The sequence below is a fragment of the Nicotiana sylvestris genome, chromosome 7, assembly GCF_000393655.2.
Source record: "Nicotiana sylvestris chromosome 7, ASM39365v2, whole genome shotgun sequence".
NCBI classification, from domain to species: domain Eukaryota; kingdom Viridiplantae; phylum Streptophyta; class Magnoliopsida; order Solanales; family Solanaceae; genus Nicotiana; species Nicotiana sylvestris.
The window spans coordinates 43,191,169-43,211,324 of record NC_091063.1 but is presented as its reverse complement, the minus strand read 5'-3'; positions in this window follow the sequence as shown (position 1 = coordinate 43,211,324).

Sequence of the window (20,156 nt, the reverse complement as noted above, 5' to 3'; positions counted from 1 at the left end):
TGATTATTGTGCCCACCCTTGGGGTTTACTACCGTATCACTTGGTAGAGCACCCTTTGGGCGAGTATTTAAAGACTGAGAGATTTAGCCTAATTGCACTTCCAAGTTCCGGATAGATGTGCTATGCGAAGCTAATTGGGCCTCGGAATCTTGGTTCTTTTTCATCATTTGCTCGAACATGCTTTCAATTCTCCCCATCTCGCTTCCGGACGAACTTGGACCTTGAGAAGGAAAGGGGGGTGGATTGTTCGGTTGTTGGTACATGGGGCCCCTTTGAAAACCTTGCCCCCGGTTGCCTTGGTTCCCGCCATTGTGCCACCCTCCTTGATTGTTGTTGTTGCCCCAATTATTGTTATTACTATGCCAATTTCCTTGGTTGCCTTGATTACCCCAATTGTTGTTTTAATTGTTGTTATTCCAATTACCTCCGCCTTGTTGTTGATTTCCCCAATTACCTTGAGGATGCCATTGTTGGTTTGAGGAGTTACCTCTATTCCCTTGATAGTTGTTGACATATTGGACCTCTTCGCTTTGATCCTCATAGCACTCATTTGAATAACCACCACCATCATTGTTGTTGTCATATTGTTCACAATTACCTTGAGGTTGTTGCCCTCTTTGCCTACTTTTCAACATAGAAACACCTTCCATTGCGTTGACTTGGCGCGGGTTTTGGACTTGTTGCAATTGCGCCTTTGCCAATTGATTCATAGTTGTTGTAAGCTCGGCTATAGCTTGGCCATGATCGTGCAATTCCTTGTGCAAATGGATTACCGTAAGGTCACCTTGGGGCACTTTTGCTCGGCTTTGCCATGCCAAAGAGGTGTTAGCCATTTCATCAAGTACATCAAAAGCCTCTTGGTAAGAAAGTTTCATAAAGTTCCCTCCGGCCAATTGGTTCACAATGCATTGATTTGTGGTGTTGATGCCCTGATAAAAGGTTTGTTGAATCATAGCCTCGGTCATGTCGTTATTAGGGCACTCTTTCACCATTGTTCTATATCTTTCCCATATCTCATGCAAAGGTTCTGTTGGCTCTTGTTTGAAAGCTAGAATTTCATCCCGAAGAGCTGCCATATGACTTGGAGAGAAGAACTTGGCAATAAATTTGTCCGCCAATTCATCCCATGTTGTAATAGAATGATTGGGGAGCCTTTCTAACCAATCCAATGCTTTACCCCGAAGAGAAAACGGGAAAAGCCTCAATCTCAACGCATCCTCGGAACACGTTTGTCTGCTTGCTACCCCAACATGTATCCACGAACCCCTTCAAGTGCTTGTAGGCATTTTGATCGGAGGCACCCGTGAAATAACCTCTTTGCTCGAGCAAGGTCAGCATAACATTTGTGATTTGAAAGTTCCCCGCCCGGATTAGGGGAGGAACAATAGCACTGGCGTATGCTTGATTTGGTAGAACTCTAGGAGCCACTCTCGGCAGTGCCGGAGGAGGGTCTGGAATGTTGTTGTTCTCATTTGCATTTATATTGACATGTCAGCCTCTCCGTGGAAGTTGAGGTAAGACTGAGTCTTGTTCTAGATCATCTACCTCCTCCCCCGCTATCACATTGCCGAGAGGGTCATTTGCATTAAGAGCCATTGTACCTGATTGATCGACACAAACAACGTCAGTAAATAAGAAGGAAAGAGAAGCAAAACACAATACTAGCTACACAAATAGTCAACACCGTAAAGCTCCCCGGCAACTGCGCCAAAAAGTGATCGCAGCGGACTCAACCTAGGGAAGAGTGGGCGCTAATACTTTTACCCAATAGCGGTATCAGGGTCAATTTTCCACAGGGAGCTTCAATTTGGAGTTGAGTGTTTTTATGGTCTAGGACTATGTTTTAGCTCCTAATTGATCTTCTATCATTTTTGGTTTTCTTTTGATTATCAACTACAATTTATCAACTACAAGTTTAAAGCTAAGTTAGGCTAAGATATAGATTCTAAGTTGTATGCAATATAGAGAAAGGCATTAGGGTCGTGGCATGTACCTAGTTGGTCAACTAACAGGTAGAGATTCTTAATGCAAGAATGATGAATATGGGACTTATGCTATAACCGTTGCACTTTTGTAACCACTCTCACACCTCTCGGTAGAGAGAGTGATTTTGCCCAATTGCCTCTCTCGAGACCAATTGGGTAGGCCAATTTGCCCAAGTAACTTATGGTTCAAGTTGGGTAATTACTCTCTCGAGGTTTAACCCGTTAATTGGGACTACGATTCTCATGGGTCCATCCCAATTCCTTGTTGGAATTAATCTTGGGGTCATAGACTCTCTTTCTCAAGAAGAGTCAAAACTCACTAAGCTAGACTTAGTGTTTGCAACCACCAAATCTTAATGAAAACATAAGATTAATCCAAATAACAAATACCCAACATCATTCATGCACTAAACAATCACACCCATTAATTACCCACACTAGGGTTGAGCCACAACCCTAGCTAATGGGTTTAGCTAGCCATAATAGAAACAGAAATTGAAGAAATAGTAGATGAAATTGACATAATAATTAACTACAATGTTAATCTACTCAAATCCACGTTAATACTAGAAGAAATTGCCCAAAATAGGCTAAAACCATGAAGTCTCGAGTTCAGCTGCTATCTGATAAAAACAAAAACTAAAAAAAACTAGTTCTAAAAAGTAAAATGTTCTATTTATACTACACAGGAAAATTCGGACAAAAATACCCCTGAGAGTCTAGCGCGGACCACGCGCAACTGACGCACGGCCGCGTAGGGGTTTGGGTCGTCATATCTTGCTTTTGACACTGGGGACGCGGACCGCATAAATGTGACGCGCGGCCGCGTAGGGTGTTTCTGAACTTCATCCACGCGGACCGCATTGATTAGGTGTGCTGCCGCGTGGGCTTTTGCCTTGAATTTCTGAGTCTCTGAACTATCCTGCGCGACCGTGTGGCAAAGTAGTGCGGACCGCGCAGGTTGACCTGGAAATTGTCCAGCCTCTGAACTCTCCTGTGCGGCCGCGTGACAAAACAGTGCGGACCGCACAGGTCATTTCGTTCCCCACTTCAGTTGTCTTTTGACACTTGGCAGTTTTCACTCCTTTTTGAGCCGATCTTTGGTATTTGTCATCTTGTCGCTCAAACCTGCAATCAAGCGCAACTTGTAAGCATTTTGGGACTAAGTTATGGCAGTTAATGCACAAAGCTTAGGTGAGAATGGGTATAAAACATGTAGAAATCAAAGTTATCACAAATCTCGAATGGACTTTATCTTTGTTGGGTCTAACCGATGCCCTTCCGACTGACTATGAATCCTAAGAGTTTGCCAGACGGAACCCCAAATGCACATTTGGCTGGGTTTAGCTTCAGATCATATTTACGCAGCCGCTCAAAGAATTTCCTCAAGTCTCAAACATGGTCGTCCTGGGTCCTGGATTTGATGATCACGTCGTCCACATACACCTCTATCTCTTGGTGCATCATGTCATGAAAAATGGCAGTCATGGCCCTCATGTAGGTTGCCCCGGCGTTCTTCAGACCAAAAGGCATGACCCTGTAACAGTAGGTGCCCAGGGTGTGGTGAAAGCTGTCTTTTCTGCATCCTCTTCATCCATTAACACCTGGTGATATCTTGCGTAACAATCCACGAAGGACTGTATCTCATATTTGACGCAGTTCTCAACAATGATGTGGATGTTTGACAAAGGGAAATTATCCTTAGGACTTGCTTTGTTCAGATCTCTGTAATCCACACACACTCGAGTTTTCCCATCTTTCTTTGGCACTAGTACTACATTGGCTAACCATGTGGTGTATCGAACCACTCGGATCACCCCCGCTTTCAACTGTTTTGTGACCTCTTCCTTTATCTTGTCACTGATATCAGTTTTAAACTTTCTTTGCTTTTGATGGACAGGGGGGTGATTGGGGTAAGTCGGCAAATTATGAACCACCAAATCAACACTTAGTCCTGGCATGTCATCGTATGAGCAAACACATCTTTGAATTCAAACAAAAGATGGATCAATGTGTCCCGGGTTTTTTCATCCGTGTGAATGATTATCTTGGTTTCTTTGACTTCTTCAGAACTACCCAAATTAACCGGCTCGGTATCATTTAAGTTCGGCTTAGGTTTATTCTTAAATTGTTCCAATTCTCGATTTATTTCCGTAAAAGCCTCTTCTTCATCATATTCCGGTTCTTGGTTCATTATTTCACAATTAGACATCGTGTTTGGATCTGGGCGTGAAGTCTGCAAGCATGTCATGTTATTTAAAGACGCATTATTAGAACTGAAATAAGAGAAAAATAATAAAAATCAGAAAGAGTAGAAAGATGAACGATGAAATATTGATTTCATTTCATTGAATTTGAAGATAACAGGGTTTACATGGGAAATTAAAGACAGGAAACTAAAGAAAACATCCGAGTTACACCCTGAAATAACTTGTGATGCAGAAAATGTGGCAGGACTGGACTACCGGGATTCCCGCCTGATTGGGAATGGAGTAGCCTTCCAATTTTGCAGCTTGGCACTAGGTCCCATTCTAGCACCTCAGCGGTGCTTGAGCCTTCTCCCGATTAGACCATATGGGTTTCATACAACATCTGCCTCATAGCACCACAGATTTCTTCGATTTCCTCGGCCGCGAAGGCCTCATCTTCCTCTTCCTCATTGTACTTGGGCCTAATGAAAGTTCTATAAAGATGCGGAACCGGCCGAGGCAAGACCTAACCATTGTTCTTTCATTTATTTGCCCATTTTTCATCAGCTGGCGTGGGTTGGAAACCTACCCCAAAGAATTTCTCGCTAGCAGCCAGAGTGATAGGTTCGGTGATTCCTTGCAATGACGTCCCGAGCCCCTTCCCGGGTTTGTAACCATGCCTGATCATTTCCTTGGCAACCATAATTGACGCATTTGAGAGAAAGGGTTGAGGGCAAGGGTTTCTTTCTTCACATTGGTCTGCGACCACAACCTCAAAAGCTTGATAGACTATGTGTTCACTTCCTTCCCTAGCTTCAAGACATAGGACTGACGGGTCCCGGTAGATCGACTGCTCGTCCTCTCCATGGACTACAATCGCCTGATCTTCATATTCGAATTTCACCATCTGGTGGAGAGTAGAAGGTACAGCCCCTGCTGCGTGAATCCAAGGTCTTCCCAGGAGGAAATTATAGGAAGTATCCATGTCCAAGACCTGAAAGGTCACCTCGAAATCCACTGGACCAATGGTCAAGATCAGATCGATCTTACCTATGGTATCTCTTTTGATAGCATCGAAGGCACGCACACAAACGTTGTTGGGCCTGATTCTCTCGGCACTGATTTCCATTCGTTACAGAGTTGAGAAGGGGCAAATATCTACCCCAGAACCACCATCTAGCATGACCCTTTTTACATAATATCCCTCGCATTTAACTGTCATATGAAGGGCTTTGTTGTGGGCGGCCCCTTCTGGGGGCAAATCATTCTTGCTGAAAGAGATTTGATTGACTGCAAAAAACCTTTCTGCCATCCTTTCTAGCTATTCCACAATGGTTTCAATGGGTACATATGCTTCGTTGAGAGTTTTGATCAACACTTTTTGATGTTCAGTTGAATTCATTAGCAGAGACAACAAAGAGACTTGAGCAGGAGACTTCCGGAGTTGGTCAATTATCTCGTAGTCCGCAATTTTCATTTTTCGGAAGAACTCTTCTGCTTCTTCAGCACTCACTGGTTTCTTGAGTGGGAAACTCTTCTTCGTGGCATTAGTCACTTCCTCTAGATTGAGGTATTGCTTAGCCGGGCTATTTTCCTTAACTTCTCCTGAAATCTCTTTACCCCTGTAAGTTACTACCACCTTGTTGTAATTCCATGGAACGGTAGTGGGATCTGTCATGGGCCTTTGCGGTGCGCGGCCAATAACCACGGGCTCATTCAGCCTTGGTGGAATCACTGGCCCCCGCCCCACATAGGTAGGTCCCTTTAGGCACATACATTTTAGATCCCTTGTTTAGCTCAAACCTTCTTGGAGGGCTTAATGACATCTGTTCTTTCTTGTGGCCCCGGGGAACATAGAGAACGACATCTTTTGAGGGTATTGCCCCAGTTTCGGTTTCCACTTTCTTTTCTGTATTCTAAGGGGTGGGTTTACTTTTCTTCTCCCCCTTGTCTTGTTTTGCGATAGCCTTTGACTTCTTTTCCATATCGGCTATGGGAATGATGACTTTTAGAGCTGGATCAAACTCTCTATCTTCACAAATCATTCCAATAACCGACCCGTTGTTGTGAACCGGTAATGGATTGTTGGTTACATTAGGAACGTCTTCGTCCTTTAGCACTATTCATTTTTGTTCTATGAGGTTTTACATAGCCCTCTTCAGGGTCCAACAGTCATCTGTATGATGCCCTTCCGCCCCTGAGTGGTAAGCACATCGAGTACCGGCTCTGTAAGCAGGCGATGCTGGGATCTGCCTGGTTTGGAGTACAGGCTACACAAACCCATCTGGACAAGTTTGGGGAAAAGGCTGGAATACGACTCACCAATGGGTGTGAAGTTTTCCATCTTGGGTGGTTCCTGGGCATGGGCGTTGTAGGGGAAGTTATTCTGTGGAGGTCGGGGATTACACTAATCTTGGTGAGGAGGTTGATTTTTGGGAAATGGAGCTCGGTTTTGATTCAATTGTTGTTGTGGCCTAACGTAGGGTTGGGCATTCATCACTGCGTATGGCTGAGGAACCATAGCGTAGGCCACATCCTGATGGGGATAGTAATGTTGTGGGGTTCTTTAGCGAAATAAGGTCTGGGTGGATGGGGTTTTCTTACACTTGAAGCTGCCATTGCCGCTTCTTCCTTCTTCTTTCAATTTGCTACACCTCCGGACCCACCTTGAATTACTTGGGAGGTAGCCCTTATATAAGACTGACTCAAGATGCGCCCTGTCTTTAACCCATTCTCAACCATTTCACCGATTTTTATGGCCTCGGCAAACGGTTTCCCCATCCCAAACATTATATTCTGATAATAATCAGCCTCTTGGGCTTGAAGATGTTTAACCATCTCTGTTTTGTCCATTGGAGGTTTGACTCTGGCCGCTTGTTCGCGCCATTTAACAACATACTCTCGGAAACTCTCCGAGGACTTCTTCTTTAGGTTTGATAATGAATTCCTGTCAGGGGCAATGTCGATGTTATACTGAAACTGCCTGACAAAGTCCCGAGTCGGGTCATCCCAAATATACCAACGAGATATATCCTGATCCATATACCATTCAGAAGCAATGCCGACCAAACTCTCTCCAAAGTAAGCCATGAGAAGCTCCTCTTTTCCGCCTGCTCCCCGCAACTGGTTGCAGTACCTTTTGAGGTGGGCTATGGGATCTCCATGCCTGTCATACTTTTCAAATTTTGGGGTTTTGAAACCCAAAGGTAAATGCACGTGTGGAAACATACACAAATCAGCGTAAGACACGCTCTTTTGCCCGCTCAAACTTTGTATATTTTTGAGACTCTACTCCATGCTCCTCATCTTTCTGGTAATCTCCTCTTGTTTAGGGTTTTTTGTGGTTTTCTCCTGCCCCACGGTATACTCGTACCGGGGTGGTTGAGGGTAAGCATTGGTCGCGTAAACTGGGTAGGTTCTAGTGGGAAGGATGGTGCTTGAAAGGTGAAGGATGATGGGTCAAAGCTAGGCCTGGGTAGAGTGGGTTGTGCCGTAGCTGAAAAAGGTGGTGCAGTGAATATGTTCGAGGCCGCACCTGAAGTTTACACCTGGGGGCGAGCCTCAGAAGGTGTTCCAGTAAAGTGGGCCGAGATGGTAGGATATCCCAATGGGGTGTTTGGATAACTAATGGGAATGTTGGAAGTCCCACTTGTCCTGGGAAATAGCTCAGGGAATCCAGGTATCGCACTTAGTGGTTCTCTACCGTTGGCCCAAGCGTCCCACATTTCCATCATACGGAGACACAAAATCCTATTTTCCTTAGCAGTTGCTGACTCAGAAGTTGGGATGGCCGAGATCGGGCTATCCTCCAGGATAGGGATTGTTGGTAGGTGACTTTCCGAAGACATTTCAATACTGCCTTTTGACCTTGTGAAGTACGGATGTGAAGCCAGATTACCACAAAACCAACAACCTTAATATAAAACCTGGACTTAACAGTAGACAACAAACCGGTCAGTTTGAAGCAATTAACATATAGATAATTGCACGTTGGGGGTGTGATTCACCTATACAGTTAAATGTATTTCTACATGTTTCGCAACGGTTACATATTTCATCCCAGCTTTTGCTTACTTTCCAATTTTCTTTTCTTTCCACTTTGGCTCTTTGTGCTTCTCCTCTTATTCCTATTTTTCTCTATTTTCTTTTCTTTGCTTTTTTCATTTTTTTTTCTTTGGCTCTCTTTTTCTTTCTTTTTGGTTTTTTTCGGTTCCTTCCTTCCATATCCCTCAAAAATCATGACCGGATCCGAGGAGGATTGCCTACGTATCATGACACCGCGTGAATCAGATCATTACGTAGTTCAATAAAATAAACGCGAAAAATAAAGAAATAATTTTTGGGAATTTCCAATTTTCATTAATAAAACCTCTACTTTACTTAATTATAAAAGACTCGAAACATACTTTTTCTAGGACTTTAAAAACTCAAACAGACTCAAGACATACTTTTTCTCGGAATTTAAAACATCAAACAGACTCGAAACATACTTTTAAAAATGAAAATACAGACTCGAAAAAGAAAATACAATCAAGAGTACATCAGTGCCTCCAACCCTGTCTTAGGAACACCAACTGGTCTTGTAGCGGGCCTACGTGCCATGTCATCTTGGAGCCGATAGAGATCCTCCATTATCTAGCGGACAAAGATCATTACAGTGGCGAAGAACATGGATCTAGTCATGTCCTCACACTCACTGCATATCATCGTGATGTAGTCGGCGATCCTTCTGACCCTTTCCCTTATGATGCCCTTTTCTTGCAACAAATGCCCAATCTACTGGGATCTAGCCTCTAAGATCTGGGTGGCAGTATGATTCTGCTCTTGCAAGTGTTGTAGGTCTCCCTCTAACTGTGGCATCAAAGCATAGCAATGTTCTGTCTCGGCTTTGAAACACTTAGCTTGTTTAGCCATTTTACTTTCGAGGTTGCTAATCTCCTTTTCCCAACCTGTGACCCCTCTTTCATATCTTTCTTTCATCTGTTGAATGAAAGCTGCCCGCCCCTCTGCATTTTAGCCAACTTTGTTCGTACTTTTGCTAGCTTAGACTCAGTGTTTTGCAGATCATCTTCACAATCACGTACCTTTTGGGTAAGGTTGTAAATGAGCCTTTCATCTTTCCTACTTCTGCTCGGATTCTCGGCTGCTATTCTCAACTGTCGAACCTAGGCTCTGAGAGCTTCATTTTCTTGAACTAGCCTTTTCCTCTCACCCTCGGCCTCTTGTGCATGTAGATCATTGTTGAAGGTGACGTTTCTCAACTCTTCTTGCAAAGCGTGAATGTTGGCTTGATATTTCTTTTCCTTTTCCCTCCAGGCTAACCTTTCCTAAATTTTGTCATCAAAGGCTTGAACATGGGGCCTTTTGGCAGGCCTCTCAGGTTCGGGCTCGGGCTCTGGTTCAAATGAACTGGAATGGCTGTCGGTATCTAAAATGGTGCCTGGGCTAGGGGCGAAGTTGATCCCAATTATGCTGCTTGGTTTGAAAGAAGTTTTTATGTGAACAATGGTTCACATAAAAACTTCTTTCAAACCAAGCAGCATAATTGGGATCAACTTCGCCCCTAGCCCAGGCACCATTTTAGATACCGACAGCCATTCCAGTTCATTTGAACTAAAGCCTCGGGTAGAGTTGCTTCTAGGTGTAATTCAATGACTTGGGTGCTTAGATCTGCACCCTCGGGTATCACCTGATATCTTCCCAGTTGTCACAGAACTCTTTGTGGTGCATATGGTTGTATACTTCTCACTCCCATCATCATCAAGTAGCCCTTTGAAGCGGTCATGTATATGACTTCTGTTACCGGGAGCCATCCTATGGTCCATTCAATTTGACTCACTCCCAGTTTTCTTAAATAGGAAACAAATGAATAAGGCGCACGTGAGCAAAGGGTGTTGTTCTTTCTACTTCCTGTATTTCAGGTTCGGGCATTCAGCCGGGTTTGAAACACATGAAAAGGGGTTTAATAACAAACAAGACAAGAGCATATGGCAAATTCATCGTCAGTTTGCCTTCATCGTGGCATTTTTAGGGGTCATGGTCTTTCCGAATGCGGAGGTCACAGTAAACACTCGTATGGCCAGAATCGCACAGATCCTCGTCACCAAAAAAGATCACACACTTGTCCCATTAGTGCTGGTGGACATTTACCGGGCATTAACCTTGTGCAAATTTGGGGCTCAATTCTTTGAGGGTTGCAATGTTCTTCTTTAAATGTGGATGATCGAAAACCTTCGCCGTCATCCTAAGTTCATGAGATATGTTTCGGACGGGAACAATTTCATCAAAAAGTATGAGGAAAAGGTGAAAGACTACAAACCACCAGAAGGGGTCGAAGCTTGGGTCTTATCAGCTAAAGTCTCATTCCAACACTTTCATATACTGCCAACGATAAATGAAACACGCAATAAACCATAACCATTTCTCAGATCAACCATTCATGACACCATTTCTCCTTTGGCAATTACAATAACAATTTTTTTTGAACCGAACCTCGATGTTTACCCATCAAACATGCTAAAATTGAATCCATTTATTTTCATTAATGATCCCAACGATCTCCTCTGACCCAACACACTACCCTAGTAACATGTCACACCAATAGAGGCCTAAGCCACATCTAGCATAATACGCACACCAATAAGCAACGGTCCGAACATACTCAAATCATGAAAATGACTCAAATGAAAGAGTTGTACCTCAAGCTTACCAGTACCACCACAACGCAGGACTGAGAACCCGTCTCACACCATAGGAACAGAATGCACGAATCTAACCTGTAAGGTCATACCTCCACATATATTCACTGCAATGCGCGACCTTATTTAAACACTGCTCCACATGGAACCACCTTAAGTCACTATGCTCGAAATCGACAACCACGCACAATTTAATATCTGGAACCAAAGCAATTCATCATACTCACGGTGAAGCAAATAACATACACCACGCAAACCCGATAGGACGTAACCGATACACCATTCACTGAGCAACACCCGATTACTCTTCCCGCTCGACTTCCACTATGAACCCCATTAGAACCGCACCATATGTGCCCATAACCAATAAATTATAATGTCTTGCAACACAGAAAGGCAACTCATAGATCTCCCCAGATCACTAATAAGCTCAATAACGGTCGAATCAACCTATCCCTCAACAATACAATTCGGGGCCAACCAAGCCGACTCGAGCTAGAACATGCATCCACATTGGCCTGCCAACGAACTCCTTACCAAGCGCTCCTTCAACTACCATAAATCCTGTCGGAGCCATACAATACGGTGCCCGGCATCACATAAATACCGAAATCCACAACCTCGCCCGACGACATGCCCGGCCATAAGAAACGCTTCCGAAAAGTCCCTCAACACCGGAACTGAATAAATGGTAGAAACCTCTGCACTAACATCCATCACGAAGGCCCAATTAAGAAAAACAATTCTTCCCAGCAGTCCACTGGGTCTATGAAATATAAACCACTCCACTAGAACATAACCCGACACACATCGCCACACAACCTTTGGCATTTCCAACCTAGCCCATAATGCAATAGTCCAGAATAACCCAACACTGAGACGATCAGTCTAAATCCCCAACATCACATCCAAAATCTAACATACCAAGCAAAGAAAGATCCACTCGGGCCTCCAAATCTCGCTAGTCACTAAACAGTGCTGATACACACGATCTACAATCACAACATAGCCTGAATATGAGAACTTTCGTCTCCACGTCCATATGGCACATGAATCACCATATCCTATCCCAATTTCGCCGTCCGAATATATGCCACACCTCTAATACCCAATCATTCCACTATAGATACTCTAAAATTTCCCTGTACTACCAAGCAAACCCGAATATCACTAGTCGATCTAAAAAGAAGGTGTCGCAATACTACCGAAGTGCTATCAACTTAATAACATTGCCCTTTTACTAAAACATAGACTCTCGTCAAATCATTTCCAATTAGCAGTACCATTTCCTTAATCATTTGAGGCTACCCGCTGCCTAAGAGTTTTATGAACTTCCTTTCAGAACTGAACTGTAACTCATCTAGCCAAGAACTTCCATTGATCTCATCTAGAAGAAAAATCATTACATATCCTATGCTTCTCACACTCGGAGAAATTGCACCTCTCCAACCACGGTAGAAATCAATAAGAACTCTCCCAATTCCATTTGCACAAATTCAACTGCCAGGACTGAATCCTTCTAACTAGACCAAGCTAAGCAAGCCATCAAAACCCAAGAGCATTGTTGCAAAATGGCTGGAGGAACTCATTACCTCAAACACACACAAGGAATTAATCATATCCTTACCATACCGATTTGGTCTACTATCAAGATACCCCATCTATCTAAATTCCTTCTAATTCATCTTTAACTTGATATTCCTTCTTGTTGTAGCACCACAATTTCCTCAACCTAGGCTTATCACACGAAACCCAAGCATAAAGCTACACCGTCTAAGGATCCTAAGCTGCTGAATACTCTTTAAGTGTTCCCCAAAGCCATTACCTTCACCTTCCCGATACTGATATATAGAATCCCATAATTAATATAGAAAATACCACAAGTCTTGCCATCTTCCACTGAAAACTCAGTTTCTATCCATAAGTACAACTTAGAAGCCTCCAATTATTGCATGTAGAGTTTTGAACACAATAGGACCATTCTCTAGAGTCATCCACACTACTCAAACCGTAGTTAGATTGATTAAACGAACCGAACAACCTTTGCTTCATTAGCACTCCAACACAGCAGAATGTGACCTTATTCCAATATAACCAAGCAACTTCCTGCTCTATGCACCGAGCATTCGTTACCAACCACGACTAAAGTCATTCCCCGATTCTCGTACACCCATAAAGCATAACATAGCCTTTATTGAAATTTCCTTTACTCGAGCCACAACTGATTTACAAATACGCCTCGAACTGGAACCATTAGAGCACATAACCGTGCAATCAACTATTCAATAGCGGACTCCCCCACTTGGCTCGAAGCCATAGATCAACACACGCTCAATAACTCATAACGATTATACTCTATTGATGCCATGATACCATAATGAGATTAAACTCAAATCTTTTATAAGCTTGTGAAAACACAGATCATCTAGAATTTTAACTCTTCTGCAAATCTCGCATTCCACTCTCGCAACAGTTACACCCACTCACTAAGCGACCCAATTTAAGTTGCAACACATATCCTTCACTCGCAAATCTAACAGACACATAAGGATCGTACAACCTCGGAACACTTCGCATGAGATAACCCACCTTCTTCGCCTTAAACTAACATTTATGTATACCTTCCACCGTCATAACCATTACGCAGTCACTTAGTCTTCCTAAGTCTGAACTCAAACCGCAACGTGAAAACTTCCAACTAGGACATATGAAAAGACTCTTTGCACACCCATAACTCGGGTCTATACCTCAAATCAAGATGGATATATCTCGCAGTACTAATATACTCATCACGTAGTTATCCAGTCATCACTCCCACTAATAGGGACACTACCAAACATATAAGTTCAAAAATACTTGCTCACACAATCAGCACCTCGGTGCTCAAGCCATAGGCAAATATTCGGCCTCAAGTCCTCTAGACTGGCCCAACATCAAACTCACAGAGATCACATTTCGCCCCTTGACCGGGGAATCACAAGCCATCAAGGCACATCTGATACTGAGCGCTCATACGAACGCGTGGAAGGAATTCAAAGAGTTACATTTCAAGCTGAATCAAAGGACGCACGATAAGAATTCAAGAATGTGAAGTTTTCCTAAAGGTTCTGCAGCCTCTCGAGGATAAATACAGACGTCTCCGTACCGATCCGCGAGACTCTACTAAACCTGCTCATGACTCGTAAGACCTATGTAACCTAGGCTCTAATACCAACTTGTCACGACCCAAACCCCGCTCCGGTCGTGATGGCGCCTCTCGTGAAGACAAGGCCAGCCAACAAACCCATATCGCATTTTCAAAAATAGTTAAACATTAATAAATAGTTTAAATATGATTTAATGATATAATTAACGGAAGCACAACCCGACACAACCCTAACCGGGGTGTCACAAGTCACGAGCATCTACTAGGGGTATAAATACAACTGAAAGCCTGGAGTGTACAAATACAGACTAATGAAATGAGGAGAGAGAAAAGCAGTGTTGCGAACGCTGTCAGCTACCTTGCTAAACCCTGATGACTCTACCTCCGATCAGCCAAAACATACTTGAATCTACACAGAAAGTGCAAGGATAATGTGAGTACTCCGACTCAGTGAGTAATAATAATAAATAAAGATTGAAGGCAAGAAATCACGCAAAAACACAAGGTATTCCATACTGAAGTAGTAAAATCACTTTAAACAGTAAAGCAGTGAGAAATCTAAGTGAAAATCCCTTTTTTCCAACAAGTAAAGTAAGTAGTTTACAAGTGAGTAACAAAAATGATAGAAATTTAAATAGCCCCTCGGGCAAAACATGTACAACAAACCGCCCCTCGGGCATAATATCAACAGAACCAGCCCCTCGGGCTTAATATCAAAACAGTGCTAGCCCCTCGGGCTCAATATCAGAATAGTAACAGCCCCTCGGGCTCAATATCAGAACAGTAACAGCCCCTCGGGCTCAATATCAGATTAGTAACAGCCCCTCGGGCTCACTCTCTAAATAGTATCAGCCCCTCGGGCTACCTCACAATCACTCATATCAGCCCCTCGGGCATAATATCAATCACTCAGAACAATGGGTACCCGCGCTCACTGTGGGTGTGCAGACTCCGGAGGGGCCCCTTACGGCCCAAGCGCTATATCAAGCCACCTCGTGGCATCATCACTCAGCATATCCTCACATCACTCAAGCCACCGTGTGGCATATAAAGTATCTCAGGCCCTCGACCTCATATCACTCGGTCTCACATCACTCAAGCCACCTCGTGGCATAAATAGTATCTCAGGCCCTCAGCCTCATATCACTCAGCATATCTTCACATATGGCCCTCGGCCTTACTCAGTTCGGAAATCATCATAAGCCCCTCGGGCATTTGTAAAACAGTAGTTCTCAGCCCAAAATACCATTTAGAAATATCATTTGAGTTTTCAAATCTGCATAAAAGCGGTTGAGTTTGTAAAACAATAATTATCAACAGGACTGAGTTTAAATATAAGTCAAAACAGTGAGGAAATAGTGATAAAAATTCCCAAAGGATTCAAATAATTGGCACGAAGCCCAAGTATGGCAATCAGCCCAAATCATGATGATAACAAATAAGTTTCAATCAAATATACGGTAAAATCATCAATCAGGATGGACCAAGTCATAATCCTCGGTAGTAAAAGACCCCGCACTCATCATCCAGCGCGTGTCTCACCTCAATATAGCACTACGATGTGCAAATCCGGGGTTTTAAACCCTCAGAACATCATTTACAATCATTACTCACCTCGAACCGGCGCGATGCCTTTGTCCCAGAATGACATCGAAATCCACCATATCGAGAAGTAAGAGGTCTACATGGGTCTCGAAACATGGGTCATCCCCCAATAATGACCACGCAAGAACAATAAACATGGTCTACCATAATAGAATCACCCACCAGTGTAGACACATATACATGAACACTCAAAGAATCATGAGGCACAACCAGATAAGGGGCAAAATAAGATGATACATAAGAATATGTGGACCCTGGATCAAATAGAAATGAGGCATCTCTACTACACACTGAAACCATACCTGTGATAACTGCATCGGAGGCCTCAGCCTCAGGTCTAGCTGGAATAGCATAACATTGGGGTTGGGGCCCACCACTCTGAACTGCATCCCTAGGACGGCCTCCAGCTGGCTGGCCTCCATCTCTAGCTGCATGGCCTCCACCTCTAGCGGCCTGACCTCTACCTCTAACACCTCTACCCCTACCTCTAGCTGGCTGAGCGGGTTGTGGAACACCCGGTGCTGGAATCATAGCATGAGAACCCTGGTGATGAGAACTGCTCGAGGCTCAAGGGCAAAACCTTGCAATGTGCCTCGTATCGCCGCAAGTATAGCAAAACTTCGACTGCTGAGACTGTTAACCCTGAACTGACCCTAACGGCCTAGATAACCACCCTAAAAACTCCGGAGTAGAGGTGCCCTGATAGGAGCTGGCAGTGCACTGTAGGGCGACTGATCAGAAAAATGCATATGAGAAGCACAACCACTTGGAGCATCGTGAGAAGCCTGAAGTGCTGACTAAAAGGGCTTAGGAGGATGGCCTCTACAAAAGAATCCCTGCCTCTAGACGAGGCACCACTGAATCTACCAGAATGCCGAGGCCTCTTATCAGACCCCTGACCGCTCCCATGAGCTAAAACCATCTCAACCCACCTGGCCACATTGGGCGCATCCTGGAAAGAAATCTCGCTACTTGTCTCCTTGGCCATCTGCAGTCTAATAGGCAGAGCGATTCTCTCAATAAACCTCCTCACCCTCTCTCTCTCTCTCTTGGTAGGGAGTATTGATCGCAGCAGACTCGACCTAAGGATGAGTGGGCGCTAATACTTTTACCCAATAGCGATATCGGGGTCGATTTTCCACAGGGAACTTCAAATTGGAGTCGAGTATTTGTATGGTCTAGGATAGTGTTTTAGCTCATAATTGATTTCTAACATTTTTGGTTTTCTTTTGTCTAAGAGCTACAATTTATCAACTACAGTTGTAAAACTAGGTTATGCTAAAATTATGATTCTAAATTGTATGCAAGATAGATAAAAGCACTAGGGATGCAGCATTTACCTAGGTGGTCCACTAACGGGTAGAAATTCCTAATGCAAGAATGACGAATATGGGGCTTATGCTATAACCGTTGCACCTTTTACACCCACTCTCACACCTCTCGGTAGAGAGAGTGATTTTGCCCAATTGACTCTCTCGAGACCAATTGGGTAGGCTAATTTGCCCAAGCAACTTATGGTTCAAGTTGGGTAATTACTCTCTCGAGGTTTAACCCGTTAATTGGGACTACCATTCTCATGGGTCCATCCCGATTCCTTGTTGGAGTTAATCTTGAGGTCATAGACTCTCTTTCTCAAGAAGAGTCAAGACCCACTAAGCTAGACTTAGTGTTTGCAACCACCAAATCTTAGTGAAAACTTAAGATTAATCCAAATAGCAAACACCCAACATCATTCATGCACTAAACAATCACACCCATCAATTTCTCACACTAGGGTTGAGCCACAACCCTAGCTAATGCATTTAGCTAGACATAGTAGTAACAAAAATCAAAGAAATAATAGATGAAATTGACATAATAGTTAATTAACTACAATGCTAATCTACTTGATTCCACTTTAAAACTAGAAGAAATGGCCCAAAATAGGCTAATAATAGGGTAACACGAGTTCAGCTGCTCTCTGCTCTCGAACCGCCTTCCAAAAAACTCCTGCTAAAAAGTAAAATGTTCTGTTTATACTTCACAGGAAAAACCGGACAAAAATACCCCTGAGGGTCTGGCGCGGACCGCGCACAAATGACGCGCGGCCGCGTAGGGCTCTGGGTCTTCATTACTTGCATCTGGTACTGGGGGCGCGGACCGCACAAAAGTGACGTGCGGCCGCATGAACTTCATCCACGCAGACCGCACTGATTAGGTGCGCGGTCGCATGGGCTTTTGTCTCAAGTGATTGCTTCTCTGATTCTCTTAGGCGCGGACCACACAAAAAGGGACGCGGACCGCGTTGGAACTGGGCGCGGACCGTGCGAGAAGAGGCGCGGACCCCGCGAGAAGAGGCGCGGACCGTGCAGCTTATCTTAAAAATATCATGGCCTCTGAACTTTCCTGCACGGCCGCGTGGCAAAACAGTACGGTCCGCGCAGGTTGAACTTGGATATGCCCAGCTTCTGAACTCTCCTGCGCGGCCGCGTGACAGAACAGTGCGGACCGCGCAGGGCCTTTTGATCCCCTCTTTCAGTTGTCTCTTGACACTTGGCAGATTTCACTCCTTTTTGAGCCGATCTTTAGTATTTGTCATCTTGTCGCTCAAACCTGCAATCAAGTGTCATTTGTAAGCATTTTGGGACTATTATATGGCAATAAATGCACAAAGCTCAAGTAAGAATGGGTATAAAAAACATGCAGAAATCGTAGTTATCAACTCTCCCAAACTTAAACCTTTGCTTGTCCTCAAGCAAATAAAATAAGACCTACCCCTCAATGGAAAACAACCAAGTAATTCCTGTTTATCCTAAAGTAACCTCGGCAGGCATCAATTGGGACTAGCAATTGCCCTCAATGCAAATGCATCCTCAACATATAAAAAACATGCAGAAATCGTAGTTATCAACTCTCCCAAACTTAAACCTTTGCTTGTCCTCAAGCAAATAAAATAAGACCTACCCCTCAATGGAAAACAACCAAGTAATTCCTGTTTATCCTAAAGTAACCTCGGCAGGCATCAATTGGGACTAGCAATTGCCCTCAATGCAAATGCATCCTCAACATATTTAAACTTGCAAACTTGTGGATCAAGTGCGACACAAGAGCATCAAGAGTTGACACATTTCATCACGGAACCTTTCTCAATTTCTTTGGTCATCATGGAACCCAAACTCACACATCCTTGACTTTCCCTAGAGTGAATCTCACCTATTAGGGTATTTGCACACAAATCGAGATGAATGGATTTCTCTCTCGTCTCTCACAAAGAAGAGGCCCTGAGTCCGGCTCTAAGTACCATATGCTTGCCCCTTATGTAAGTATCCACTAATGTAGGCTTCCCTCAACTCAAGATCATATAGGGCTTTTGAGGAGTCATTGTGAAGGCTTTTGGTAAAGGTAGGACGTGTTTTTGTTCAAATGGGTTTAATCTTCCCTTAAGCCCTTCTTTTGATTTATTTTGGCACACTTTCTTGACTCAATTGAGTAGTTCACTTCTTTCAAGGGGTTAGAGGGACACATTGTCACTCTTTCTTTTGCAATTCAAATCCTTTCTCCTTTTTATCACTTTTCTACACCTTTTTCACTTCTTTTTGTCGTCCTTGGATTCCCTTTTTGGTTTTTATTCATTTTTGTCTTTCTTTTTGTCTTTTTCTCTTTTTCATTGCCTTCCTTTTCTTTTGCTTTTGCATCTTTTTAGCACATTGATGCCCTTCCTGTCTCTCCCCCCCAAACTTAGACATTTGCCATTTACTCAAGGGAAGATTTGGGTGCCAAGAGGGGGTTTCGTTAGGAACGGGTATAGGTTTTTAGCTTGGTTCATGAACGAAAAAGATTTAAGGCTCAAAAGGGTTGAACTAGGGATTATTTCATGGTAGGTCATGAAAAGTGTTCAAATTTTGCATTTTGGATCAAAGAGAGCCTATACTCACGTCTCAAGTCAAGTTCTACCTATGATTTCGCCTCAACAAACATTCAGGGCAAGTTCTAGACCATCGGCTCGATACTTGGGCTCGCGATTCGAATTCTTACCACACACACTCAAGGGTTGCCTAAGACGGAGTCGAGGGCCCACAACAACCTTAGATATGATTCAAGTGCCCCATGGCCCAAAATGACCACGTGATGATTATTTGGTCAACACAAGAGTCTCAAGGCCATAACTTTCACCATCCTAAACACAACATAATGTCTTCGACCATAGGATCAAAGGCAAATGTGTTAGGCCCAAGTGAGGCTTTGCCTGAGGTATCCTTAACTACAAAAACTTGAAAATCAAAAAAGAAAAGAAAAATAAAAAACGGAGTCAAACCCTTAAGAAGGTTGTCACACCATCTATCATTGGGAAGAGCCACCTGGTTCGCACAATATCTATCCTTGGAAAGAACCGTGGCATTAAGAAAACCAAGGGCTTATTGCAAATGCCAAAACAAAACACAAAGGCTACGAGCCTAACTTTGCAACTAAAACGAAAAATAGAAAATCAAGATGAAAACCTAATGAATATGTACAAACGGGGAGTAGAATATACAACCAAGGGGAAATGAATATA